Source organism: Pleurodeles waltl, chromosome 7 (genome assembly GCF_031143425.1).
Source record: "Pleurodeles waltl isolate 20211129_DDA chromosome 7, aPleWal1.hap1.20221129, whole genome shotgun sequence".
In the NCBI taxonomy this organism is placed as follows: domain Eukaryota; kingdom Metazoa; phylum Chordata; class Amphibia; order Caudata; family Salamandridae; genus Pleurodeles; species Pleurodeles waltl.
Genome location: NC_090446.1, coordinates 512,320,310 through 512,348,161, shown reverse-complemented (window position 1 = coordinate 512,348,161; position 27,852 = coordinate 512,320,310). Strand labels below are relative to the sequence as shown.

The 27,852-nt window shown below is 47.6% G+C and overlaps 1 protein-coding gene across 3 annotated transcripts in view; it reads right to left on the bottom strand.

The window, feature by feature from the left end:
• LOC138304284 (RING finger protein 112-like) overlaps window positions 1-23,434 on the bottom strand; it is a 216,941-nt gene extending 193,507 nt beyond the window's left edge. Inside the window, exon 1 of one of the 3 annotated variants that reach the window (XM_069244216.1) lies at window positions 23,186-23,434. The gene's annotated coding sequence lies outside the window, so the exon portion shown is untranslated. The remainder of the gene's footprint in view (window positions 1-23,185) is intronic. The other 2 variants (XM_069244215.1, XM_069244217.1) reach the window with 2 other exon arrangements.
• Window positions 23,435-27,852: the final 4,418 nt, after the last annotated feature.

Genomic DNA, 27,852 nt, shown 5'->3' with positions numbered 1-27,852 from the left:
AGCCTGCTGGATGAACAATTCATGTCTGAAGCTGAATGGTGCCAAAACAGAGCTCATGATTCTTGGGAACCCTCTCACTCGGCAAGAGGCTCTGGGATAGCCAGCATGTCTTGGCCCCTCGTCTGCCTCCAAAAGGGATACAGAAAGCCTTGGAGTATGGCTCAAGAAAACTTGTGCTATGGAAACCCAAGCCAACAAGCTATTGGCCAGCTGCTTTGGACTTCTGAGGATGATACAGAAGGTCCTGCCTTTACTCCCACAGTCTGCAAGGACATTGGTTGTCCAGGCGTTGATCTTACCTCGCCTTGACTATGGCAACTCGCTCTACCTTGGCGCCCCAAACCAGTTGTTCGAAAATTACAAGTGGTTCAGAATGTGGCTGACCGCATGTTGTTATCAATTCCTAAAAGGAAGTCAGCCAGGCAAGGACTGGTGGGTCTTCGATAGCTTCCTGTCGCTCAACAAATTTAATTCAAATCCCTCTGTATTGCACATAGAGCACTGCATTCTTGAGGACCCTTCATTCTGCACCAGCTCGTCAACCACAAGTGTCCCCAAAGGGCCATAAGATATTCTATCAGCCATTTGCTCACCGTCCTCACCATCAGAAGAGCCAGAAGTGGCAGACGGTTTTTCAGTTTCAATGTAGCCAAACTGTGGAACTCCCTCCCACTTGCCATGCAGGCCACAAACAATGAGCTCTGCTTTCGCAAATCCCTCAAAACTTAGATTTTTACGAATTACCTTGGCAGTCGGCATTTCTTACGGGTATGGCTTATGGCTTCAAATAGCGCTGGGATGCCTTCGGGTCGCCATGCGCTTTACAAATTCCATAGCATAATATAGCAATGTTATGCTTCGCTTATCAGCATTACTATTTAAACTAGTTTTCAACATCAGTAAACAACTGTACACAACCTGTGTATAAATAATATCAAAGCCTAATAAATTAACAAGGAAAAGCTGTGGTTAAGTGTCAAAGGTAACATAAAAGTAGTGCAATTTGTAAGTGTCTCCTAGTGGAAATTAAGTGCTAAAACAGGCACAAAGGCACTAAGGCCCTCATTACAACCTTGGCAGTCGGTGATAAAGCGGCAGTAATACCGCCAACAGGCCAACGGTAACAAAAATTTAATCATGACCACAGCTGAAACTGCTCAGACAGACAGCCACTTTAACACACCGACCGCCAGGGCGGAATCAGCAAGCACCACAGCAGTAACCGCCAACAGCCAGGCGAAAGACAATGTACTGCTCACTCTATTATGACTGTCCTATCCGCCACCTTTTCCGAGGCACTACCAACGACATCAAAAGCCTGGCGGAAACAGAACTCAGAAGTCACCTGTGGTGACTCAGGGAACAACCACGACGCCATGGAGCCCAAGTTGCAAATTTTTCCCATGCTCGCCTACCTTCTGCTACATTATGAACACCAATGCCGGCAAAGACGACCACGGTGAGTACTTCCGCCTAGCACACCAGGGAGGGGGGGGGGGGAAAGAGAATGACACGCAACACACACACCCCCACCCCCAACACCATACACACAACCAGAAGCAGCAACATAACATATCTACCCCGTACCGCTCAGGATTAATGAAAGGAGAAAATGATTTGAAGAAAGTGAGTGTAATACGCTAAAATACTATGAATAAGTGCATCAAAATCAAAACGTATATACATATTTACAAATGTAGGGACACTGCCCAGCCCTCAATGTCCGTGGGCCACTGCAGGGCCATCAGGTCGAAAATACACAGGCACCTCAGGGGGACGGGGAATTGGGAGGCACCTCAGCTGGAAGATGGTACAACAACACTGGTCCTGGAAGGGGCAACATGCCCTGTGCGCTGTCCTGTGGAGTGCAATGCCACAGTCTCTCTAGTGGGTGGTTGTAGGAGGCTGGCCTGGTTTGCAGTGGTACCAAGGGGTACTTACACTCTGCACCAGGTCCAGTTATCCCTTATTAGTGTAGAAGAGGTGTCTAGCAGTTTAGGCTGATAGAAAAGGGTAGCTTAGCAGAGCAGCTTAGGCTGAACTAGGAGACGTGTAAAGCTCCTACTATACCACTGGTGTTATATGCACAGTATCATAAGAAAACACAATACACAGATATACTAAAAATAAAGGTACTTTATTTTTATGACAATATGCCAAAAGTATCTCAGTGAGTACCCTCAGTATGAGGATAGCAAATATACACAAGATATATGTACACAATACCAAAAATATGCAGTAATAGCAATAGAAGGCAATGCAAGCAATGTACAGTCACAATAGATTGCAATGAGAGCACATAGGTATAGGGGCAACACAAACCATATACTCTAGAAGTGGAATGCGAACCACAAATGGACCCAAAACTGTGTGAGCTTGTAGAGGGTCGCTGGGACTGTAAGAAAACAGTGAGGGTTAGAGAAATAGCCCACCCCAAGACCCTGAAAAGTAGGTGTAAAGTGCACCTAAGTTCCCCAGAGAGCACAGAAGTCGTGATAGGGGAATTCTGCAAGGAAGACCAACACCAGCAATGCAACAACAATGGATTTCCAGACGAGAGTACCTGTGGAACAAGAGGACCAAGTCCAAGAGTCGCACTCAAGTCGGGAGTGGGCAGATGCCCAGGAAATGCCAGCTGTGGGTGCAAAGAAGCTGCCACCGGATGGTAGAAGCTGTGGATTCTGCAAGAACGAAGAGGACTAGGAACTTCCCCTTTGGAGGATGGATGTCCCACGTCGTGAAGAAGCTTGCAGAGGTGTTCCCACGCAGAAAGACCGCAAACATGCCTTGCTAGCTGCAAGGGTCGCGGTTAGGGTTTTTGGATGCTGCTGTGGCCCAGGAGGGACCAGGATGTCGCAAATTGCGTGAAGAGACAGAGGGGGCGCCCAGCAAGACAAGGGGCCCACTCAGAAGCAAGCAGCACCCGCAGAAGTGCCAGAACAGGCACTACGAAGAAGAGTTAACCGGAGCTCACCTGAAGTCACAAAAGAAGGTCCACGACGCCGGAGGACAACTCAGGAGGTCGTGCACTGCAGGTTAGAGTTTCGGGGACCCAGGCTTGGCTGTGCACAAAGGAAATCCTGGAAGAGTGCACAGGAGCCGGAGCAGCTGCAAATCACGCGGTATCCAGCAATGCAGTCTAGCGTGGGGAGGCAAGGACTTACCTCCACCAAACTTGGACTGAAGAGTCACTGGACTGTGGGAGTCACTTGGACAGAGTTGCTGAGTTCCAGGGACCACGCTCGTCGTGCTGAGAGGGTACCCAGGGGACCGTTGATGCAGTCTTTTGGTGCCTGCGGTTGCAGGGGACGATTCCGTCGACCCACGGGAGATTTCTTCAGAGCTTCTAGTGCAGAGAGGAGGCAGACTACCCCCACAGCATGCACCACCAGGAAAACAGTTGAGAAGGCCGCAGGATCAGCGATACAAGGTTGCAGTAGTCGTCTTTGCTACTTTGTTGCGGTTTTGCAGGCGTCCAGAGCAGCCAGTGGTCGATTCCTAGGCAGAAGGTGAAGAGAGAGATGCAGAGGAACTCTGATGAGCTCTTGCATTCGTTATCTAAAGAATTCCCCAAAGCAGAGACCCTAAATAGCCAGAAAAGGAGGTTTGGCTACTTAGGAAGGAGGATAGGCTAGCAACACAGGTAAGAGCTTATCAGAAGGAGTCTCTGACGTCACCTGCTGGCCCTGGCCACTCAGAGCAGTCCAGTGTGCCAGCAGCACCTCTGTTTCCAAGATGGCAGAGGTCTGGAGCACACTGGAGGAGCTCTGGGCACCTCCCAGGGGAGGTGCAGGTCAGGGGAGTGGTCACTCCCCTTTCCTTTGTCCAGTTTCGCGCCAGAGCAGGGCTGTGGGATCCCTGAACCGGTGTAGACTGGCTTATGCAGAGATGGGCACCATCTGTGCCCATCAAAGCATTTCCAGAGGCTGGGTGAGGCTACTCCTCCCCAGCCCTGACACCTTTTTCCAAAGGGAGAGGGTGTAACACCCTCTCTCTGAGGAAGTCCTTTGTTCTACCTTCCAGGGCCCCTGGAAAGGTAGTTTGGCAGTACCCGGGTCTGTGCTAGAGACTCGGGGGGTCATGGAATTGTCTCCCCAATGCCAGGATGGCATTGGGGTGACAATTCCATGATCTTAGACATGTTACATGGCCATGTTCGGAGTTACCATTGTGACGCCATACATAGGTAGTGACCTATGTATAGTGCACGCGTGTAATGGTGTTCCCGCACTCACAAAGTCCGGGGAATTTGCCCTGAACGATGTGGGGGCACCTTGGCTAGTGCCAGGGTGCCAACACACTAAGTAACTTAGCACCCAACCTTTACCAGGTAAAGGTTAGACATACAGGTGACTTATAAGTTACTTAAGTGCAGTGGTAAATGGCTGTGAAATAACGTGGACGTTATTTCACTCAGGCTGCAATGGCAGGCCTGTGTAAGAATTGTCAGAGCTCCCTATGGGTGGCAAAAGAAATGCTGCAGCCCATAGGGATCTCCTGGAACCCCAATACCCTGGGTACCTCAGTACCATATACTAGGGAATTATAAGGGCGTTCCAGTATGCCAATATGAATTGGTGAAATTGGTCACTAGCCTGTTAGTGACAATTTGAACAGAGAGAGCATAACCACTGAGGTTCTGGTTAGCAGAGCCTCAGTGAGACAGTTAGGCATCACACAGGGAACACATACATATAGGTCACAAACTTATGAGCACTGCGGTCCTGGCTAGCAGGGTCCCATTGACACATAACAAACATACTGAAAACATAGGGTTTTTACTGAGCACTGGGCCCTGGCTAGTAGGATCCCAGTGAGACAGTGAAAACACCCTCACATACACTCACAACCAGGCCAAAAGTGGGGGTAACAAGGCTAGAAAGAGGATACTTTCTCACAGTGGTTTGCCCACTGCTTGGTCCTGGGGAGTGCAAGGCCACAGTCTCTCAAGTGTCCTGGGGAGTGCAGAGCCACAGTCTCTCAAATGGGTGGTTTGCCCACTGCTTGGTCCTGGGAGTGCAAGGCCACAGTCTCTCAAGTGGGTGGTTTGCCCACTGCTTGGTCCTGGGGAGTGCAAGGCCACAGTCTCTCAAGTGGTTGGTTTGCCCACTGCTTGGTCCTTGGGAGTGCAAGGCCACAGTCTCTCAAGTGGGTGGTTTGCCCACTGCTTGGTCCTGGGGAGTGCAAGGCCATAGTCTCTCTAGTGGGTGGTTTGAACACTGCTTGGTCCTGGGGAGTGCAAGGCCACAGTCTCTCTAGTGGGTGGTTTGCCCACTGCTTGGTCATGGGGAGTGCAAGGCCACAGTCTCTCTAGTGGGTGGTTTGCCCACTGCTTGTGCCTGGGGAGTGCAAGGCCACAGTCTCTCAAGTGGATGGCTTCTTCCACTGGTTCTGGAGGGGGCGTTGTGCTCAGTGAGCTTCATCCTGTGGAGGATGGGGTGAGTGGATGGCTTCTCCACTGGTTCTGAAGGGGACATTGCGTCCAGTGAGCTTCATCCTGTTGAGGATGGGGTGAGTGGATGGCTTCTTCCACTGGTTCTGGAGGGGTCATTGTGCCCAGTGAGCTTCATCCTGTGGAGGATGGGGTGGGTGGATGGCTTCTCTACTGGGTCTGAGGGGGCATTGTGCCCTGTGATGCAGAGCTTGGGGAGTGCAAGGTCACAGCCTCTCACCTGGGAGACAGACCCATAGGATTTGCAGGGGCCAGGCAGCACAACAGCCCATGGATGCAGGACTACACACTGTCTGCCGGCGGTGACGGCTGCTCAGTGGTGGCAGTGGTGCTGGTGGCAGTGACGGCAGTGGTGGGGGGAGGATCCAGCCCTTCCCCTACAGCCTCGGACGGCTGCCCACTGGGGCTGCTGCTGCTGGCAGTGGTGCTGGCAGTGGTGGGGGGGTGAGGCTCCAGCCCTTCCCCTGCAACCTTGGACGGCTGCCCACTCGGGCTGCTGCTGCTGGCAGTGCTGGCAGTGGTGCGGGGAGGCTCCAGCCCTTCCCCAGCAGCCTAAGACAGATGAACCACCATGGTTGGTGGTGGGGGCTTCGAATGAGTCCCAGCACCAGGCCTCCTGTCCTTCCTGCCTGCTAGTGCAGGCTGTAGGAGGATGGACTGGCTTGTAGTGAGTACCAAGGGGTACTTGCACCTTGCACCAGGCCCAGTTATCCCTTATTAGTGTATAGTGTGTCTAGCAGCTTAGGCTGATACATAATGGTAGCTTAGCAGAGCAGCTTAGGCTGAACTAGGAGACTTGTGAAGCTACTACAGTACCACTTAGTGTCATATGCACAATATCATAAGAAAACACAATACACAGTTATACTAAAAATAAAGGTACTTTATTTTTATGACAATATGCCAAAGTATCTCAGAGTGTACCCTCAGTGAGAGGATAGGAAATATACACAAGATATATATACACAATAGCAAAAATATGCAGTATAGTCTTAGAAAACAGTGCAAACAATGTATAGTTACAATAGGATGCAATGGGGACACATAGGGATAGGGGCAACACAAACCATATACTCCAAAAGTGGAATGCGAACCACGAATGGACCCCAAACCTATGTGACCTTGTAGAGGGTCGCTGGGACTATTAGAAAATAGTGAGAGTTAGAAAAATAACCCTCCCCAAGACCCTGAAAAGTGAGTGCAAAGTGCACTAAAGTTCCCCTAAGGACAAAGAAGTCGTGTTAGAGGAATAATGCAGGAAAGACACAAACCAACAATGCAACAACGATGGATTTCCAATCTAGGGTACCTGTGGAACAAGGGGACCAAGTCCAAAAGTCACAAGCAAGTCGGAGATGGGCATATGCCCAGGAAATGCCAGCTGTGGGTGCAAAGAAGCTTCTACTGGACAGAAGAAGCTGAGGTTTCTGCAGGAACGAAAAGGGCTAGAGACTTCCCCTTTGGTGGACGGATCCCTCTCGCCGTGGAGAGTCGTGCAGAAGTGTTTTCCCGCCGAAAGAACGCCAACAAACCTTGCTAGCTGCAAATCGTGCGGTTAGCGTTTTTCGACGTTGCTGTGGCCCAGGAAGGACCAGGATGTCGCAAATTGCGCCAGGAGGTAGAGGGGACGTCGAGCAAGACAAGGAGCCCTCTCAGCAGCAGATAGCACCCGGAGAAGTGCCAGAAACAGGCACTACGAGGATGCGTGAAACGGTGCTCACCCGAAGTTACACAAAGGAGTACCACGTCGCCGGAGACCAACTTAGAAAGTCGTGCAATGCAGGTTAGAGTGCCGTGGACCCAGGCTTGGCTGTGCACAAAGGATTTCCCCCGGAAGTGCACAGGGGCCGGAGTAGCTGCAAAAGTCACGGTTCCCAGCAATGCAGTCTAGCGAGGTGAGGCAAGGACTTACCTCCACCAAACTTGGACTGAAGAGTCACTGGACTGTGGGGGTCACTTGGACAGAGTTGCTGGATTCGAGGGACCTCGCTCGTCGTGCTGAGAGGAGACCCAAGGGACCGGTAATGCAGCTTTTTGGTGCCTGCGGTTGCAGGGGGAAGATTCCGTCGACCCACGGGAGATTTCTTCGGAGCTTCTAGTGCAGAGAGGAGGCAGACTACCCCCACAGCATGCGCCACCAGGAAAACAGTCGAGAAGGCGGCAGGATCAGCGTTACAGAGTTGCAGTAGTCGTCTTAGCTACTATGTTGCAGTTTTGCAGGCTTCCCGCGCGGTCAGCAGTCGATTCCTTGGCAGAAGGTGAAGAGAGAGATGCAGAGGAACTCGGATGAGCTCTTGCATTCGTTATCTAAAGTTTCCCCAGAGACAGAGACCCTAAATAGCCAGAAAAGAGGGTTTGGCTACCTAGGAGAGAGGATAGGTTAGCAACACCTGAAGGAGCCTATCAGAAGGAGTCTCTGACGTCACCTGGTGGCACTGGCCACTCAGAGCAGTCCAGTGTGCCAGCAGCACCTCTGTTTCCAAGATGGCAGAGGTCTGGAGCACACTGGAGGAGCTCTGGACACCTCCCAGGGGAGGTGCAGGTCAGGGGAGTGGTCACTCCCCTTTCCTTTGTCCAGTTTCGCGCCAGAGCAGGGCTAAGGGGTCCCTGAGCCGGTGTAGAGTGGCTTATGCAGAAATGGGCACCAAAAGTGCCCATGAAAGCATTTCCAGAGGCTGGGGGAGGCTACTCCTCCCCTGCCTTCACACCATTTTCCAAAGGGAGAGGGTGTAACACCCTCTCTCAGAGGAAGTCCTTTGTTCTGCCATCCTGGGACAAGCCTGGCTTGACCCCAGGGGGGCAGAAACCTGTCTGAGGGGTTGGCAGCAGCAGCAGCTGCAGTGAAACCCCAGGAAAGGCAGTTTGGCAGTACCAGGGTCTGTGCTACAGACCACTGGGATCATGGGATTGTGCCAACTATGCCAGCATGGCATAGCGGGGGCAATTCCATGATCATAGACATGTTACATGGCCATATTCGGAGTTACCATTGTGAAGCTACATATAGGTAGTGACCTATATGTAGTGCACACGTGTAATGATGTCCCCGCACTCACAAAGTCTGGGGAATTGGCCCGGAACGATGTGGGGCACCTTGGCTAGTGCCAGGGTGCCCTCACACTAAGTAACTTTGCACCTAACCTTTACCAGGTAAAGGTTAGACATATAGGTGACTTATAAGTTACTTAAGTGCAGTGTAAAATGGCTGTGAAATAACGTGGACGTTATTTCACTCAGGCTGCAGTGGCAGGCCTGTGTAAGAATTGTCAGAGCTCCCTATGGGTGGCAAAAGAAATGCTGCAGCCCATAGGGATCTCCTGGAACCCCAATACCCTGGGTACCTCAGTACCATATACTAGGGAATTATAAGGGTGTTCCAGTAAGCCAATGTAAATTGGTAAAATTGGTCACTAGCCTGTTAGTGACAATTTTGAAAGAAATGAGAGAGCATAACCACTGAGGTTCTGATTAGCAGAGCCTCAGTGAGACTGTTAGGCACTACACAGGGAACACACACATATAGGCCACAAACTTATGAGCACTGGGGTCCTGACTAGCAGGGTCCCAGTGACACATAACAAACATACTGAAAACATAGGGTTTTCACTATGAGCACTGGGCCCTGGCTAGCAGGATCCCAGTGAGACAGTGAAAACACCCTGGCATACACTCACAAACAGGCCAAAAGTGGGGGTAACAAGGCTAGAAAGAGGCTACTTTCTCACACCTGCCTGTTACACTCATGGCCCACCATAGCTCTTGTAGGAAGGTAGCTTCTTTCTAGCCTTGTTACGCCCACTTTTGGCCTGTTTGTGATTATATGTCAGGGTGTTTTTACTGTCTCACTGGGATCCTGCTAGCCAGGGCCCAGTGCCCATAGTGAAAAGCCTATGTTGTCAGTGTGTTTGTTATGTGTTACTGGGATCCTGCTAGCCAGGGCCCCAGTGCTCATAGGTTTGTGGCCTATATGTGTTCCCTGTGTGGTGCCTAACTGTATCACTGAGGCTCTGCTAACCAGAACCTCAGTGTTTATGCTCTCTCTGCTTTCTAAATTTGTCACTGCAGGCTAGTGACTAAATTTACCAATTTTCATTGGTACACTGGTACACCCATATAATTCCCTTGTATATGGTACTTAGGTACCCAGGGTATTGGGGTTCCAGGAGATCCCTATGGGCTGCAGCATTTATTTTGCCACCCATAGGGAGCTCAGACAATTCTTACACAGGCCTGCCACTGCAGCCTGAGTGAAATAACATACTTGTTATTTCACAGCCATTTTTCACTGCACATAAGTAACTTAAAAGTCACCTATATGTCTAACCCTCAGTTAAGGTTGGGTGCCAAGTTACTTAGTGTGTGGGCACCCTGGCACTAGCCAAGGTGCCCCACATCGTTCCGGGCAAATTCCCCAGACTTTGTGAGTGCGGGGACATCATTACACGTGTGCACTATACATAGGTTACTACCTATGTATAGTGTCACAATGGTAACTCCGAACAAGGCCATGTAACATTTCTAAGATCATGGAATTCTCACCCCAATACCATTCTGGTATTGGGGGGACAATTCCATGATCCCCCAGGTCTCTAGCACAGAACCCGGGTGCTGCCAAACTGCCTTTCTGGGGTTTCCACTGCAGCTGCTGCTGCTGCCAACCCCTCAGACAGGATTCTGCCCTCCTGGGGTCCAGGCAGCCCTGGCCCAGGAAGGCAGAACAAAGGACTTCCTCTGAGAGAGGGTGTTACACCCTCTCCCTTTGGAAATAGGTGTGAAGGGCTGGGGATGAGTAGCCTCCCCCAGCCTCTGGGAAATGCTTTGATGGGACAGATGGTGCCCATCTCTGCATAAGCCAGTCTACACCGGTTCAGGGATCCCCCAGCCCTGCTCGGGCATGAAACTGGACAAAGGAAACGGGAGTGACCACTCCCCTGACCAGTACCTCCCAGGGGAGGTGCCTAGAGCTCCTCCAGTGTGTCCCAGACCTCTGCCATCTTGGAAACAGAGGTGTTGGGGGCACACTGGACTGCTCTGAGTGGCCAGTGCCAGCAGGTGATGTCAGAGGCTCCTTCTGATAGGCTCTTACCTCTCTTGGTAGCCAATCCTCCTTCCTTGGTAGCCAAACCTCCTTTTCTGTCTATTTAGGGTCTCTGCTTTGGGGAATTCTTCAGATAACGAATGCAAGAGCTCACCAGAGTTACTCTGCATCTCCCTCTTCACCTTCTACCAAAGGATCGACCACTGACTGCTCAGGACGCCTGCAAAACTGAAACAAAGTAGCCAAACGACTACCAGCAACATTGTAGAGCCTCATACTGCCGGCTTTCTCTACTGTTTCCTGGTGGTGCATGCTCTGGGGGTCACCTATCTTCACCCTGTACTGGAAGCCAAGAAAAAATCTCCCATGGGTCGACGGAATCTTCCCCCTGCTAACGCAGGCACCAAAAGACTGCATCACCGGTCCTCTGGGTCCCCTCTCATCCTGACAAGCGTGGTCCCTGGAAGACAGGAGCTCTATCCAAGTGACTCCCACAGTCCAGTGATTCTTCAGTCCAAGTTTGGTGGAGGTAAGTCCTTGCCTCCCCACGCTAGACTGCAACCCTGTGTACTGCATGATTTTCAGCTGCTCTGGTTCCTGTGCACTCTTCCAGGATTTCCTTCGTGCACAGCCTAGCCTGGGTCCCCAGCACTCCGTCCTGCAGTGCTCAACCCTCTGAGTTGGCCTCCGACGTCGTGGGACCCTCTGTAACTCTGCGTGGACTCCGGCTCACAAATATTCTAAGTGCCTGCTCCGGTACTTCTGTGGGTGCTGCCTGCTTCTGTGGGGGCTCTCTGAGTTGCTGAGCGCCCCATCTGTCTCCTCCTCCAAGGGGCGACATCCTGGTCCTTCCTGGTCCCCAGCAGCACCCAAAAACCTCTACTGCGACCCTTGCAGCTAGCAAGGCTTGTTTGCGGTATTTCTGCGTCGGAACACTTCTGCAACCTTCAGCACGCCGTGGGACATCTTCCATCCAAAGGAGAAGTTCCTAGCTCCCTTCGTTGTTGCAGAATCCTAAGCTTCTTCCATCCGGAGGCAGCTTCCTTACACCTTCATCCGGGGTTTTCTGGGCTCCTGCCCCCCCTGGACACTATCGCGACTCTTGGACTTGGTCCCCTTGCCTTGCAGGTCCTCAGGTCCAGGAATCCGTCTTCAGTGCTTTGCTGTTGTTTGTGGTTCTTGCAGAATCCCCCTATCACGACTATTGTGTCCTTTTGGGGTAGTAGGTGTACTTTACTCCTACTTTTCAGGGTCTTGGGTTGGGGTATCTTGGACACCCTGACTGTTTTCTCACAGTCCCAGTGACCCTCTACAAGCTCCCATAGGTCTGGGGTCCATTCGTGATTCGCATTTCACTTTTGGAGTACATGGTTTGCGTTGTCCCTAGACCTATGTTTGCCTATTGCAACCTATTGTAATTCTACACTGCTTGCATTACTTTTCTGACTCTTACTTATCTGTTTTGGGTTTGTGTACATATAACTTGTGTATATTACTTACCTTCTTACTGCGGGTACTCACTGAGATACTTGTGGCATATTGTCATAAAAATAAAGTACCTTTATTTTTAGTAACTCTGAGTATTGTGTTTTCTTATGATATTGTGCATATGATATAAGTGGTACAGTAGGAGCTTTGCATGTCTCCTAGTTCAGCCTAAGCTGCTTTGCCATAGCTACCTTCTATCAGCCTAAGCTGCTAGAAACATCTCTGTTCTACTAATAAGGGATAACTGGACCTGGCACAGGGTGTACGTACCACAGGGTACCCACTATAAGCCAGGCCAGCCTCCTACAGCCCTTCACATCCCTTTACGCACAGACATGGCCACACATACATGCAGCACGCTGCCCAGGGCCCTTCCAACCCCCCACGCCCCCACACAAGGCCTTCACGTACAGCACTCCATGCATTCATGCCTCATGCATCGTGCTCACAGTGTACTCACCTGTTGGTCTGAAGGCCCATACAGCATCCGGTACAGGGGTAGGACCCCATCCACCAGTCTCTCCAACTCCTCCGCGGTGAAGGCAGGGGCCCTTCCCCCGGTGACACGAGCCATGGTCGATTCCAGACACAGGTCACACCAGCACATGCAGTGTAGGTCCTCTCCTGTTGAAGGTCAGGTAGCAAGTGAGTGAACAGATGGAAAATGGCGGTCACGTCCACGTCGGTGCGTACCGTCACCACCGGCGTACATCACCATTGGATACTGTAACCCATGGGGCCCAATGAGGAGTTGCATGGCGGTTCTCGACCGCCTCCTGCAACAGCGCACAACGTCAGCGGAATTACCTCATTTCCACATGTCCCTCCATACAGGACAGGTGGACGCCATTTCAGTGGGGGGTTGGGGGAATAGCAGCATCCCATATGTGATGGCTCAACTCCAGAGGCACCGGGTGTGGCTAATAGGTGAGCCCTGGTTTCCAGCCAGTGGATGTTGGGGTATGGGTATGGTGTGGGTCCTAAGGGTTAGAGTGTGGCTAACAGTTGTCCCTCGATATTTGCAGGTGACTCTGGTTGCCCCAACCTCTCATGGCTACTGACCCGTGAGGAATCCCAGGACAAGGGCAGAGGAACGTTACAATGAGGCACATGGGCGAACAAGAAGAATTATAGAGAGGACATTCGGCCTACTGAAGGCTAGGTTTCGTTGCCTCAATCTCACAGGTGGTTCCCTGTGCTACTCACCCAAGAAGGTCTGCCAGATCATTGTGGTATGCTGTATGTTGCACAACCTTGCCTCACGTCGCCAGGTGCCTTTTCTGCAGAAGGGTGAAGCTGGAGATGGGCATGTGGCAGCAATGGACCCTGTGGACAGTGAAGATGAGAAGCAAGAGGATGAGGATGAGGACAACAGAAGTGCAATAGTTCGTCAATACTTCCAATGACAGACAGGTAAGACAGTGTAACCACTTTTAATTGACAGTTTTGTGTTTGACATTGTCACTGGCAGGCTGATTTTCCCACTTCTATGGCCACTCACTGTCCCCTTTGGCATCTCTATTTGCAGATATTTGTGCCCCACTATTGCCCCTGGTGTGCTGACTGCAGCCAACTACAGGTCATTTCTATGTATAAATTACTATACAGTTGTATTACAGTGTTTATACCTTGTTAAACGAATACACAGTTAAATCATTTGACATACTCCATACTTGTATTTTTTTCAAAGGATGTTTCTTTAAGTGCTAATAAGTAGAGGGGGATGTGCAATGGGCTGGGTTGATGATGGAGGAAAGTCCAGGATAAAGTCCAGTCTATGTGGATCACAGGTGCATTGTCCAAGGGGGTATAGGAAGGGGAGCAATGGCAGTCCAAGGTGGACAGGTTGACAGGGTGGGACACGAGGGTGACATTCAGGAGAGTCTTATTTCCTGGCAGGGGTCTTGGAAATAGTCTCTGGCTTCTGCCTGGATCACAGGGACTGTTTGCGGGGTGGTTCTCCTTCTGCAGGGGGAGGGGTGCTGGTGGCTTGTTGGTCCTGTGGCAGGACCTCCTATCCACTAGCGTCAGTGGAGGTGGAGGGCTGTTCATTGGTTTGGCTAGTGGTAGGGGCCCAGTGGTGTGCCACTGCCTCCCTCATAGTGTTGGCCATGTCTGCCAGCACCCCTGCAATGGTGACCAGGGTGGTCTTTATGTTATTCAAGTCCTCCCTGATCCCCAGGTACTGTCCCTCCTGCAGCCGTTGGTTCTCCTGCATTCTGTCCAGTATCTGGCCCATCGTCTCCTGGGAATGGTGGTATGCTCCCAGGGTCTTGGTGAGTGCCTCCTGGAGAGTCGGTTCCCTGGGCCTGTCCTCCCCCGTCGCACAGCAGTCCTCCCAGCTTCCCTGTTGTTCTGTGCCTCTGTCCCCTGAACCGTGTGCCCACTGCCACTGACCCCAGGTCCCTGATCGTCCTGTGTTTGTGGAGTGGCCTGGGGTCCCTGCAGTGGTTGACACAATGCTGATTGACGTGTCCTGGTGACAGAGTTATGGGCCTGCTGGGTGGGTACTGTGCTGGTGTTTCCTGAGGGGAGAGGCTCTGTGGTAGTATGGGACGGTGCCTGGGTAACCGACTGTCCGGAGATCCCTGATGGGCCAGGTTCGTCATCCAGAGCCAGGCGACCATAGCTGCTCTCATCACTGTTGGCCTCTTCATGGGGGAGGGAGGGCTGGATGTTGCTGGCACCTCCTCTCCGGTGACGTTGGGTGGGGGACCTGTGGGGATGTAAATGCAGTGTTATTGTTTCTGCATGTGAGATCTTGTGCATGGGTGTGTTGCCCTCTAAGGTTGTTTTTGCCCTGGCAGCTTTGCCTTGTGTGAGTTGTTATTTTGTAGGCTATCTGTTTCCCTCTTGTGTGCATACAGTGGTGATAGGTGTCCATGCAGGTCTGTGATGGGTGCCCATGCATTGGTGTTGCATGCAGGGCTTGGTAAAGGGATGTGTGGGTTGTGACGGTGGGGTGTGTGGGAGGTGGTGAAGTGAAGGGAGTGAGGGTAAGGGTGGGGGTTTGTGATGACATGCAGGTGGGGGGGGTGATAGTAACAGAGATTTGACTTACCAGAGTCCAGTCCTCCTCCTACTCCTGCCAGGCCCTCAGGATGCATGATTGCCAAGACTCGTTCCTCCCATGTGGTTAGTTGTGGGGGAGGACGTGGGGGTCCACCGCCAGTCCTCAGTACAGCTAGTTGGTGTCTTGCTGCTGTGGAACGCAACTTCCCCCGTAGGTCGTTCCACCTCTTCCTGATGTCATACCTTGTTCTGGGGTACTGTCCCACAGCATTGACCCTGTCCACGATTCTCTGCCATAGCTCCATCTTCCTTGCAATGGATGTCTGCAGCACCTGTGATCCGAATAGCTGTGGCTGTACCCAGATGATTTCTTCCACCATGACCCTTAGCTCCTCCTCTGTGAACCTGGGGTGTCATTGTGGTGCCATGAGTGTAGTGTGAGTGGTGTGTGTGAGGGTGTGTAGGGTGATGTGTTGGGATGTGTGATGTAAGGTGCGTGCAAGGTGTATAGGTGATGGTGGTGTGTGCCTGTGGTCTTGTCTGTGGTATTGCTATCTCTCTTGTGGCACTTGTTTGTATTTGTAAAGGGTTGTGGGTAATGTGTGTGTGTGTGTGTTTTATAGTAGTGTGGGTGTGTGGTTGTGGTGTTTGAATGGGTGCCAGGTGTGTGCAGTTCGAATTGTTTAATGTGGTGCTGTTTTGTATGTGTGTGTGTATTTTGAGCGTGGCGGTATGTAGCGCCAATGGTTTACCGTCATTGAATGTCTGCCGTGGTGATTCGTGGGTCATAATGTTGTGGATGTAGTTCTGTTGGCGTAACGGTGTGGGTTTTGCTACCGTTAGTGTATCACCGACCTTTGGGCTGGCGGACTTGTGTGTGTGGCTGTATAGTGATGAATTGCTATGTGTGTGTCATAATATGGGTAGCGGTGATCACCCGCGGCAGCGGTATGTTGGCGGCAGTCAGCATGTCGGTAAGCGGTACTCACCGCCAATGTCATAATGAGGGCCTAAGTGTTGGCTGCCACTATTCAGTGAACCAGATTCCATATACATGCAACGACCTCCTGGGGTCTAGCACAGGACCACGCCCTGATCGGCTTTCCAAAATGCATTCATCGCACTCACCCCCTCCTCCAAAGTCACTGCAGGTTTAAACATCTGAACAGTCACCAAACGCTTTACATTATCACATGGTCTAAGCTCGTGACCAACCATCCTAGCTACACAAGAGAAGGCACAAATATGCAAAGTTTCATCTTCTGCGTACTTTTCCTTCACCTTTCATCATACGGAAGGGTAAGGGGGCTTCAAAGTAAGAGCGCTTAGTGGATATATCTTTAAGGGATAGATAACGGAGTTTTTTACCTTCAGGTCAACTAACAAAAACACCATTATTTATGTTCTCTGGAGATATATTTAAAACAGAAGGGTCGAACAGACAGTAATACACAGGACACTAATAGTCCCGAAATCCCTTTCTGTCAACATGACTAAGTCCTGCCTAGGTCTAAAGCCTTTCCCCAGGACCCAGTTCTTTCATGGGCTATTCTGATTTATCCCAACTTATAAGATGTAAATGGAAATTTTATTAGGGAATTTTTTTAGTGGATTAACATCAACCTGGATCTGTAAAGCAAAATTCATGTTCTAAAATTGACAATTTTCATTCAAATTATGATAAATATTCAGATAAATATGTCCCAAATGTGTGAGTGCCACTGCACAGAAAAAATAACTCTACAGCAAAATTACAGACACCACAAAGCACATTAAATTGAGTTCCACACTCAACATGCAAGAAAGAGAAATGTTTTTGAGAAAAGGGATTCTTCATTAAGGTATTCAGTGGTCCTCAAAGGAGTTTACTCCTACTAGTAGCAAAATGTGCCCCTACAGAAGGGGTGCTGTGGTGGCCTTTGTAGTCAAACTCTTTAAGGTTAAAAAAGGGTAATGTAATTAGTTGACTTTTGAAGGTATCAAACATTATTATTTTACCTTACCCCATCTACATGTTCCACCAAAGAAGAGCCTATTCATTGGACTGCTGCTTTGGAATGGTGACAGAATCACTGGACTTGGCTCAGTAAGAGGATGAGGAAGGGATTACTTCCAGGTACAGGTGTGATGACGCAAAACATGCCTACTTGAGAGTTATCGTGTCAAAGTAAAAATAATTCTAGCTTAAGCGTCAAGAATTTTCAATTCTATTAAGGACACGGAGGCGAGGATTATGTTTTCTCTTTCTTTTACTGTTCCAAACAGTAGCCCAGGAAATAACAGTAAAACAAAAACATCAATACCCATGATGCTAGATAATAAAGTCACATGGTCCAATCATAGCACAGGACCTCAACCCATAAAAGTTATGACACCAAAAGTCACTTCCTCTTTCTTTGCTGCTCCGTAGTCAGATAAGTACAGCATTGTTACTCTGCACTTTTCAGTGTACTTTTTATTGCGTATATGTGGTGCCTTATATCGTTATTTGCTAATGTGTATTTGGTATTGTATAACCCTTGTCTAGCGTATCATTTTCCTCCTAGGCCGTCTGACCGGGTTTTTGCCTGTGGAGCAGGAGCGGGAGCGAACGAAGTGTTCTTCGTGTAGTCCTATTTTGATTTCCATAACTCGAGTCGTGTCGCGAGCCGGCGTTTCTTTTCACTTTTCTAAAAGAAGCCAGCTGGTTTCAGCGACACAACAGACGAATAGTGCCCCAGCATTTTGACCTTCTGTGCTCCCTGGAAGCCCTACTGCTAGAGAGTGGGGTTTTAAAATTGAATAGGCACTGCCTAGAGTGCATATTCCAGGTTGCTCCCTCCACATTTTATTGGCAATTCCAAAAATAGCCTGGCAGGGGTTATTGCACTCCCCCTTTGATATTTCCTGTGCCTTTATGTTGGAAAATGGGTTATTGGTAGGGCAGGTAGGTACCTACACCTAGCAACAAGCCACTAACCTCCACCTAGGTACAGTTAGGTCTCAGTAAATTAATCCCAGCTCAACCCTTGGTAGCTTGGCAACGAGCGTCAAGGCTTAACTTAGGAGACAAAGTGTAAAGCATTCAAATATCACAAAACAGTAATTAAATAAAACACAGGAAACAGTTTAAAAATCCAAAACCAATTTATAAAAATAGTTTATATTTTTATCTTTAAAATGACACCAAAACGAATAAAATCGGATAAAGGGAACCGGAGATATGAATTTTTAAAGAATTATTACTTTTCTAGCGCTTAGAAACAAAAAGCGCCAATCGGGTCATCTGGTTGCACCTCGACCGGGGCAAAGTCAAACTTTCAGGCCGACCGCGATGGAGCCCTGCTCGGCTACAGGTCGCGGGAGGCCTCGGTTAAAAAGTTACCTTCTGACTTAGTCTTTATTTTGAAGATTTTTCTTCAGCGGGACGAACCTGCCAGTCGAATCCGACCTCCTGGAGCCCTTGTCCGGATACGCGATGTGGGTTTCCTCGGTGGAGACTTCTACCTTCGGACTTAGTCGTTTTTTCGAGATGAAAATCCTTCGACCGGGGTAAACCTGGATCTTGATCTGACGTCCATGGAGCCCTTCTCGGATACGATGGCTGGGAGGTCCCGGTCAACTTTTTACCTTCGGACTTAGTCTCTTTTTTGGATGTTTTTCTTTACCGGGACGAACCACTAAGTCAGGCCGGGTCGCGGTTGAGGCAAGCCGGCTAGAATTTCCGCGGCGGGTCGGTCCCTCTCTGGAGCTTTTTTCCAAAAATTCTCAAATCTTTTCCAAACTTCTGGGGCTTCACCCAGATGTTCTTTTAAGGTTCTTTTGGGGTCCACAGCTCACCCCAAGGGTACAGAAGTTCTGTGATGGTCCTTGGGGGGTGCAGACTTCAACTCCCAGAATGCACCTGGCGCAAACTCCTTTTTGGCCACTGGACAGTGGTCAGCTGGTCGCTTTCTTCAGGAGTTGGTGCAGGGGACTCTGGTTAGCAATTTTTCACCTGTAGCAAACAGGGAGTCCCTCCTTGAACCAGTTGAAGCCAGGCAAAGTCCTTCTTGTGGTGAAGCCCAAGTGTGCAGCTGGTGCAGTCCTTCTGAGTGCAGGTTCCAGGTGCAGGCCAGGGGTCCAGCAGGGCAGTCCTTCTTCTTCTTTAGTTCTTTTCTTGTTGAATTCTGGAGGGGATCTGAGGTGTGGGGGCAGGTCTGCCAGTTTTATCCTTGCTCCTGGGTGAAAAGCAGGGGGGCCCTGGTTCTCCAATCAGGGACAGGTGCGTCCCCCTGTGATGACCACTTCCTGGGAAGTGTGGCAAAAATCCATCCCAGAAGGCAACAGTCTCTAAAAATCCAACATGGATGAATCTGATTTTTGGAGGTTACATCTGGCTGAGCCCACCCACTGGTGTGGCTAAAAATCATAAACACACCCCTCTCCTGCCCTCTCCTAATCTAATTAAGGGGGCACCTAATTGTCTGGGGTTGCAGGATGTGGGGGTGTTGCTGGGTGCTCCAGATGTCCTTCTCTGCCTTTGAAGACCAGTTTGGCAGCCCTCCCCCTTCCTGCCTCACCATCTGCTGAGGGGAGATTCTCTCCCCCAAGCACATTCCTTTGTGTGAAGCCAGGCCACTTCACACCTCATCAAGGCAGCCTGGCAGAAGCTGCTGCAGGCTGGCCAATCAGAGCACAGCAGCAAAAACAATGCAGAGCTGAAATTGGCAACTTTTTAGGTAAAGTCTAAACTTTTTACCTGAACAAGTTATATTAAATCCCACAACTGGAAGTTGTGGGATTTATAACAACAATTAATTTGATACCAAATTCTTGGTATGTAATATTTAAGGAGACTTTAAAATTTAAAATAAAGTCTGCCCATTCTAGCCTATGAAGGCCATTTACTTCAATGAGGGAAAAACGAATTTGGCTGTTTTTACCTCACCAGGGCTTATAAATCTATTTTTATAAAGTCCCTGCTTATAGTTACATGGCACCCAGCCCTAGGGGCACATAGGGCACACCTTAGGGGTGACTTATATGTAAAAATAAGGTAGTTTAAGACTTTGGAAGTACCTTTAATTCCAAAGTCGAATTTGCATATAACTTTAATTTAAAAGCAGCCAGCAAGGCAGGCTTGCTTTTAAAATGACACTGGGCACCTCAGCAGTGCACCTAGGTGTGCACCACCTATGCTGTGGTCCTTAAACCTACATGCCCTACCATATACTAGGGACTTATAGGTAGGTTAACTTAGCCAATTATAATTAGCCTAATTTGCATATCCATTTTACACAGAGCACAGGCCCTGGGACTGGTTAGCAGTACCCAGGGCACCATCAAAGTCAGGAAAACACCAGCAAAAAGAGCAAAATGGGGGCAAAAAGTTATGGGGCCTCTGCAATCAGCCCTGTTTTCTCACACTTTATATCTGACCATTCACAATATTAGAACAGAAGACTGGCTCAACGGCATGGGGATGAGTCAGGATACTTTCCTGAAGATAATTTTGACCATCTTGAAATGAATCTGGTTGAGGCCCTTGATTCTAGGGTTCAACAATCGTTCAACGACATAGAATCTCCAACGGAGGACGTTTTTGGATTCCACATCAATATGAGAAGTGACTAAAATGACCCAATACACGATGACAAAACTGATCATTATTTGGAAACATTAATCAAGCAGAATCAATTGCCAACCCCATAGGCAAATAAGGATATCAGTGCAAATACTGTTTGACAATAGTCAATGGAATATGTTTTTAAGTGTGTATATATTTTTTGTAAATAAGGTGTATACTAGAGTGATCATCTCCAATGGTGATTGTCAGAATACTTTACCCTTCATGCAGTAATAATAGTGACTGTGTATCAACTTATAGTTCTAAAGTTTAGATTAATGTATAATGTCTAATGGAATAATTATTGGTATCCAAAGAACAGAGTGGTAGATAATATAACATTATGTTTGGAGATGAAACAAAAATGCTCTCAGTGGACTAACTGTATCCAGGTAATTTCATCACTAAGCCCAATAATGTGAGGCTTCAGTATATATATCCATTTTTGTTGTTAAAACATAGTTGTTGTTAAGGAGTATACCTTGAGTAACACCTCATCCTATGCAAACCCTCCCACTTAAAAAATGTTCCGTGTGACCCATGTCTAGAAAATGTTTAGTAATGTGAGTACCAGCATGTGGGCGTCTGATAACGCTCTTAAGCTCGCTGATCCTTATGCCTATCTTTTTTATATAACCTACACACAAATGTAATGTTTCAAGGGCAAGTAATAAGGTATATAATGTTGTTGTAGTTGCAATTAGAGTGAAACCCTAGTTCCCACATAGAGATCAATGTCTTTTGTTATAGAGGTAGATAAACATACACCCCATCTACCGCATGGTAATTGCTGACGATGTAAGTTGTAACTGTGTTTTTAGATGTGTTTCTATCTACCTGAGGACTTCGGTGGTTGTCAAGAAGAGTATCTCATTGTCTGATCTGCGCCCATTTGTTTGCTGTTTTAATAGTCTTCGTAGGATATTGGTGGTCTACTAGTTTTGATGCTAACTCACTGGTTTGTTGATCATAACGCTCATTGTTATAACAATTTCGTTGAAGCCTTAGAAACTGCCCACAAGTTAGCTTTTGCCATAGAGAATTGGGGTGGGGACTATAAAATCTAAGAATCAATTTATGTTGGTAGGCTTATTATAAACCTTGTGGTCAATAAACTCTGATCTAGTTTGATCTTAATGTCCCATATTGCTAATATCAAATGCCTCATGGTGTAAATGATCTTAATGTCCCATATTGCAAATTTCGAATGACCCATGGTGTGAATGAATGTCAAAAAGCCAAACCTACTGTTGAGCCAGTTCATGAAATTGTCAACTTCATGCTCATCTCCTCTCCAAATTACCAGTATGTCATAAATATAGCAACACCACAATTTGATAGGATATGGACTGTTAGGTTGGTCAATAAACTTTTTTACAAAGTTGTGGACTTGCAGGCAGGCAAAGCTAGAGGAGAAGGAGCTGCCCATTGAAGTGCCCTTAATCTTTTGATATATTTGGCCTTTACATTCGAAATAATTACAGATAAGTGCTATTTGATTATAGTACTCCTCAGTGGTACACAGATACATTGCTTTATGTGATAACTGTTTTACATACTTTGGAGGTTAGTGATCTTAGACTATGTAAGGAATTATTTGTGTTGGGTAATGCCTTTGTTGATGTCCTCAAACCTTTTTTTAAATACTGTGATCAGGATACTCGTTTTGAGGCTATTTTCACTAGCCTGAATTAGTATGCTGCCAATATCGTTTTGGCTGCATTAATGATTAATACTAGTCAATCTCACAAGCATTTCCAGGCTGTAAACAACCCTTCATTTCTAAGTGTCAGGTTAAGTAAAATAATATGAGGTTCGTTGGTCACCATAAGGTGTCTGAGGGCTGCTTGTGCTCTTAGATAATCTCAAAAAGTGTGTGCTGTTCCGAGGGAGTGGTCAAATCAATGGACTGCAATCGATTGGCCTTTTGCAACTTGAACCCTCACCCTCCTCTATTTGGCAAGTTTCATCATCGAGCTGTGCCATGTCATATTTTTTTGTTCCCAATACCTTTCTGTTCTAACACCCATTAAGTATGGTATCTTCATTCCTCTAAACAGCGAGCAATTTACAGAAAGCGAATTGTTTAGATCAATGTCTTAATTTATGGCGCGGTTATTGTTTGGCTTTTTGTACATTACGTGAAACGGGTGGTCTCAGGTGCACCTCTCAGTTTTTCCATGCCTACTTGTGCACATCTCACCCAGGCTAGGTTTTTCGTCGCTTTCTGGGATTCATTGTCCACTGTATCCTACTATAAAATGACGACTCAGAATTCAAAGCAAAAGATTGGCCTAAAGCACCTACTCACGAATTTTCGTAGGAAACTTGAGATTTCTGACTCCGACTTCAGAGACAATATTTTCCTTAAATACAGGATTGCCGAAAATATTTTAATAATAATTAGAATTAAGAAAAACGAGCCCAGGATATAAAGTTGAGGTAGCGTTACCCTCGTCATGTAGAGAACATGGTTTACGTTTTTAACATCCAGACTTCAGAAGTTCCGCTCCAAAATAAAGACATTTCAAATACGAAAACTAAGATAGGAAGTTTCAGTTAAAGATTTCATGTTTTCTTTCTTCAGCTACGGAAACAGTGTACTTACTGCGCGGTGCACTGCGCCTCCTGGCTACATCGTATGCTCAGTTGCACTTCTTGAAACTGCATATTAAACATACAATCAGTAAACGAAACTGAAAGGAGTTTAGCTGCTTCCTGGTTCCAGCTTCGCGAGAGTGTGTGAAGTCCTTTCGTATTGGTCCAGAACAACGAGGCTGTACTTGATCTGGCAGCGGACCACGCCTACAGGAGCTGCCCACGCAAGCTTGGCATCATCTATTCGCATTGAAAGTGCCTGCAAAACAAACAAGAAAAAACATGAAGGTTGCGCACGATCACACTTTCTTGAAATTCCTGAAAGAGTGCGTTAGAGTCAGCACTTTAAATGGCAAAAAACAAGTGCAGATACTCACCAAGTTGTTTGGGAGGGGATGCGTCTTAGCGGCCAGAGCTACCGACCAAGGTTTGGATAAATCTACCCGTGCCCACCAAAAAATGAATGTGTCCTTGTGTGACGTAACTGGTGCTCATGTAAAGCGCTCCAATGCCTTTGAGTCGAGGTCGCGCTATATAAAACTGCAAAAAATGCAAAACAACTGTGGTTCGGGGTTCATATTTAATATGATGGAGATAGACGTCCTAGGAGGCCCATTATATACTAGATCACCTGTATTTTTATGTACTTGCCGGTACAAAAATTAAATAAACCACCTAAAGTTGATATTTTTTAGTATATACTTTCAACTGTAAATGTTATTTTTTTTTGCAGTTTTTTTTATATAGCGCGAACTCTCCCCTAAGATACTGGAGTGCTTTACATGAGCGCCACAGTTACGATACACAAGAACACATTCATATTTGGTTAGAAGAGCAACACGTTAAAATGTGTTGTACAACTGCCCAAATGGCCACTGGCTGATAAAAGTAAACAAAGACAAAAGGTCATGTGAACAATAAATACCGACAACTTCATATGAAGTTCTACTAGTGTTTCTGGGCCTTTGCTGAATCCTGAAACGTGCCCAGATGACTGGTATTTTTCTCTGGGTAAGATGGCAACGTGCAGATGGGCATGAGGATACAGAAGCATTTCTGGGGTCTCTGGAGTATTCTTTGTCCTTATGTACAAAGGGATGCATTTAGTATTAGCTTTCAAAGTTTGCATGTGTACAGATTACTTCTGTACAAGGCATGATGGATAGTGCGGGCACTTTAATAAAAAAACATTGAAAGCTAAACATTATCTAATTCTGTTAAACAGTCCTCTCCTGTTTAACATTATTATAAAAGACTATAGTACCATGTGCCCAAAAACTTCAAACCTTACACCAACCACGTCGTCCTTAGACAGGTTACGCCACCCCATGGTCGTTATATTACCCTTTGCCCTGTCCCCAGAATTAAACAAGGCTCTTTCCAATCAATATCCTGTACCACCAAGATTGACTTGGTCCTCTGCTGTAACGCAGATACATTCTTACAAAACCACCAGCATCAGACCCATGAAAAACTGGCAAAAAATGTCTTAAAATAGAAGTTGTCTATTCCAATAAACAGACTCTGGTTTTAGGTTAACTACAAGGGGAAGCTGAATAATGAAATAGACACTCTAAAACAAATGTTTGCTGAAAACTCCTAATAAAAAAAGCTAGACATGCCTGTCATTTACAATAAAAAAAATTCTAGCATTCACGCTAAGAATTTTTCAATTCTATTAATTAACACAAAGGCGAGGATTATGCTTCTCTTTCTATACTTTATTTTTACAGCCGCCAATCAAAAGTAACCACAACAGAAAACTACATTTCCCAAAAGTCCCATCAACACGTGATGACCACAGAGGAGGACTCCTATAAAGCGCTGCCTCACACAGTTCAACTCCTCTTTCTTTGCTTGAACAAAATTGCAACAGGCTAGAACAGTCCAAGTATTTTAGCAGGAACCCTCGAAACTCCTAAAGAAGGAATGAACAACTTGGAATAACAGGAGAGAAAAATCCCATCCATCCGGAAAACTCAGAGGAACGAAAAGAATGTCTGACCAATTATTTTTCTTCATTTCCTAAAAGAGAGAAAAAATCAGGCCATAAAACTGAACAACCATAGTAATGATTCTATATATACCAAAAAAGGAGGGGGACAGAAAAGCACTGAAATACAGTAAAACGTGTCATTAAAATGATCAACAGATTATCATAATCAAACAATTAGATGTCAACGGTGCAGTGGGATAATCCTCGCCTCCGTGTCCTTAATAGAATAAAAAAATTCTTAACGCGAATGCTAGGAATTCTTTTATTCTATGTCAGGACCGGAGGCTCAGATTATGCTTGTTTAAAGCTGATTCACCACCACTGAAGCAATATCAACAATAGGTTTACAGTAAAATGATTTAAATGTAGATGGAGAAGACCAATCTGCTGCTCTTAAAATATCTTCTAGGCGAGATCCCAAAGCAAAGGATTTAGAGGCCATAACACCTCTAGAGGAATGAGCACCAAATTTAGAAATATCAATGCCTGCTTCATTCAATAACAATCGCATCCATCGAGCCAGAGTGGCTGATGAAACAGGGTGATACGGTTTAACCAAGGAAATGAGCAATTGACCCCCATATCAGAGTGAAATTCTTCTGTACTTACCTCATAAGCTCTGAGACACTGCAACACACACAGTTTGGGATTGTCTACAAAACTGGGATAGGAAACTGATTTCAAATTACACTTAGTCCGACGCGAAATAGAAAAGTTACTCCTTCAGGAGAAAAAACCCTCACCGCTAAATTCAGGGACACTTTTACAGAAAATTAAACATAAAAACATTGTGAGCTTGGCAGAAAGCTGCTTCCTAGAAAGGAACCTGTTGGAAGGCCAAGATTCCAAAAAACGAAGAACAATGTTTACATCCCACAAAGTAGAATAACGGGGACGAGGGGGATCGGCCAATCTGATACCCCTCCAAAGCTTGCAAACAATGGGAAGTTCCCCTACTGGTTTGCCCTCAATTGGCAAGTGTCCCGCCGATGTAGCAGACCGATGTTATTAATCGATCGATACGCTAGACCTGACACAGCTACAGAGGATAAGAAGTTTAGGACCAAACTGCAATCTGCTGAAGAAGGATCTGCGTTCTGAGCACTGTACCAAGCACGCCATCATTTCCAAGCGGAAGCATATCTCTTGTGCGTACTGGAGGACCAGGATCCCGCAATGAAAGCGGAAGACTCCTGCGAAAGTCCTGGGATACTCCATCTTTCCCTGAAAGACGCCATGCTAAAAGGGACAACTGTAGGAAAGTACCGTCTTGCCTGGCATGTTACCCCCATTTTTCACTGTATATATGTTGTTTTAGTTGTATGTGTCACTGGGACCCTGCCAGCCAGGGCCCCAGTGCTCATAAGTGTGCCCTGTATGTGTTACCTGTGTTATGACTAACTGTCTCACTGAGGCTCTGCTATTCAGAACCTCAGTGGTTATGCTCTCTCATTTCTTTACAAATTGTCACTAACAGGCTAGTGACCAATTTCACCAATTTACATTGGCATACTGGAACACCCTTATAATTCCCTAGTATATGGTACTGAGGTACCCAGGGTATTGGGGTTCCAGGAGATCCCTATGGGCTGCAGTATTTCTTATGCCACCCATAGGGAGCTATGACAATTCTTACACAGGCATGCCACTGCAGCCAGAGTGAAATAATGCCCACATTATTTCACAGCCATTTTACACTGCACTTAAGTAACTTATAAGTCACCTATATGTCTAAGCTTTACCTGGTAAAGGTTGGGTGCTAAGTTACTTAGTGTGTGGGCACCCTGGCACTAGCCAAAGTGCTACCACATTGTTCAGGGCAAATTCCCCGGACTTTGTGAGTGCGGGGACACCATTACACACGTGCACTATACGTAGGTCACTACCTATGTATAGCTTCACAATGGTAACTCCGAATATGGCCATGTAACATGTCTATGATCATGGAATTGCCCCCTCAATGCCATCCTGGCATTGTTGGCACAATCCCATGATCCCCCGGGTCTCTAGCACAGACCCGGTACTGCCAAACTACCTTTCCCGGGGTTTCACTGCAGCTGCTGCCAACCCCTCAGACAGGTTTCTGCCCTCCTGGGGTCCAGCCAGGCTTGGCCAAGGAAGGCAGAACAAAGGACTTCCTCAGAGAGAGGGTGTTACACCCTCTACCTTTGGAAAAAGGTGTCAGGGCTGGGGAGGAGTAGCCTCCCCCAGCCTCTGGAAATGCTATGATGGGCACAGATGGTGCCCATCTCTGCATAAGCCAGTCTGCACTGGTTCAGGGATCCCTCAGCCCTGCTCTGGCGCGAAACTGGACAAAGGAAAGCGGAGTGACCACTCCCCTGACCTGCACCTCCCCTGGGAGGTGCCCAGAGCTCCTCCAGTGTGCTCCAGACCTCTGCCATCTTGGAAACAGAGGTGCTGCTGGCACACTGGACTGCTCTGAGTCTCCTTCTGATAGGCTCCTTCAGGTGTTGCTAGCCTATCCTGTCTCCTAAGTAGCCAAACCCTCTTTTCTGGCTATTTAGGGTCTCTGCGTTGGGGAATTCTTTAGATAACGAATGCAAGAGCTCATCAGAGTTCCTCTGCAGCTCTCTCTTCACCTTCTGCCAAGGAATCGACTGCTGACCGCGCTGGAAGCCTGCAAAACTGCAACAAAGTAGCAAAGACGACTACTGTGACCT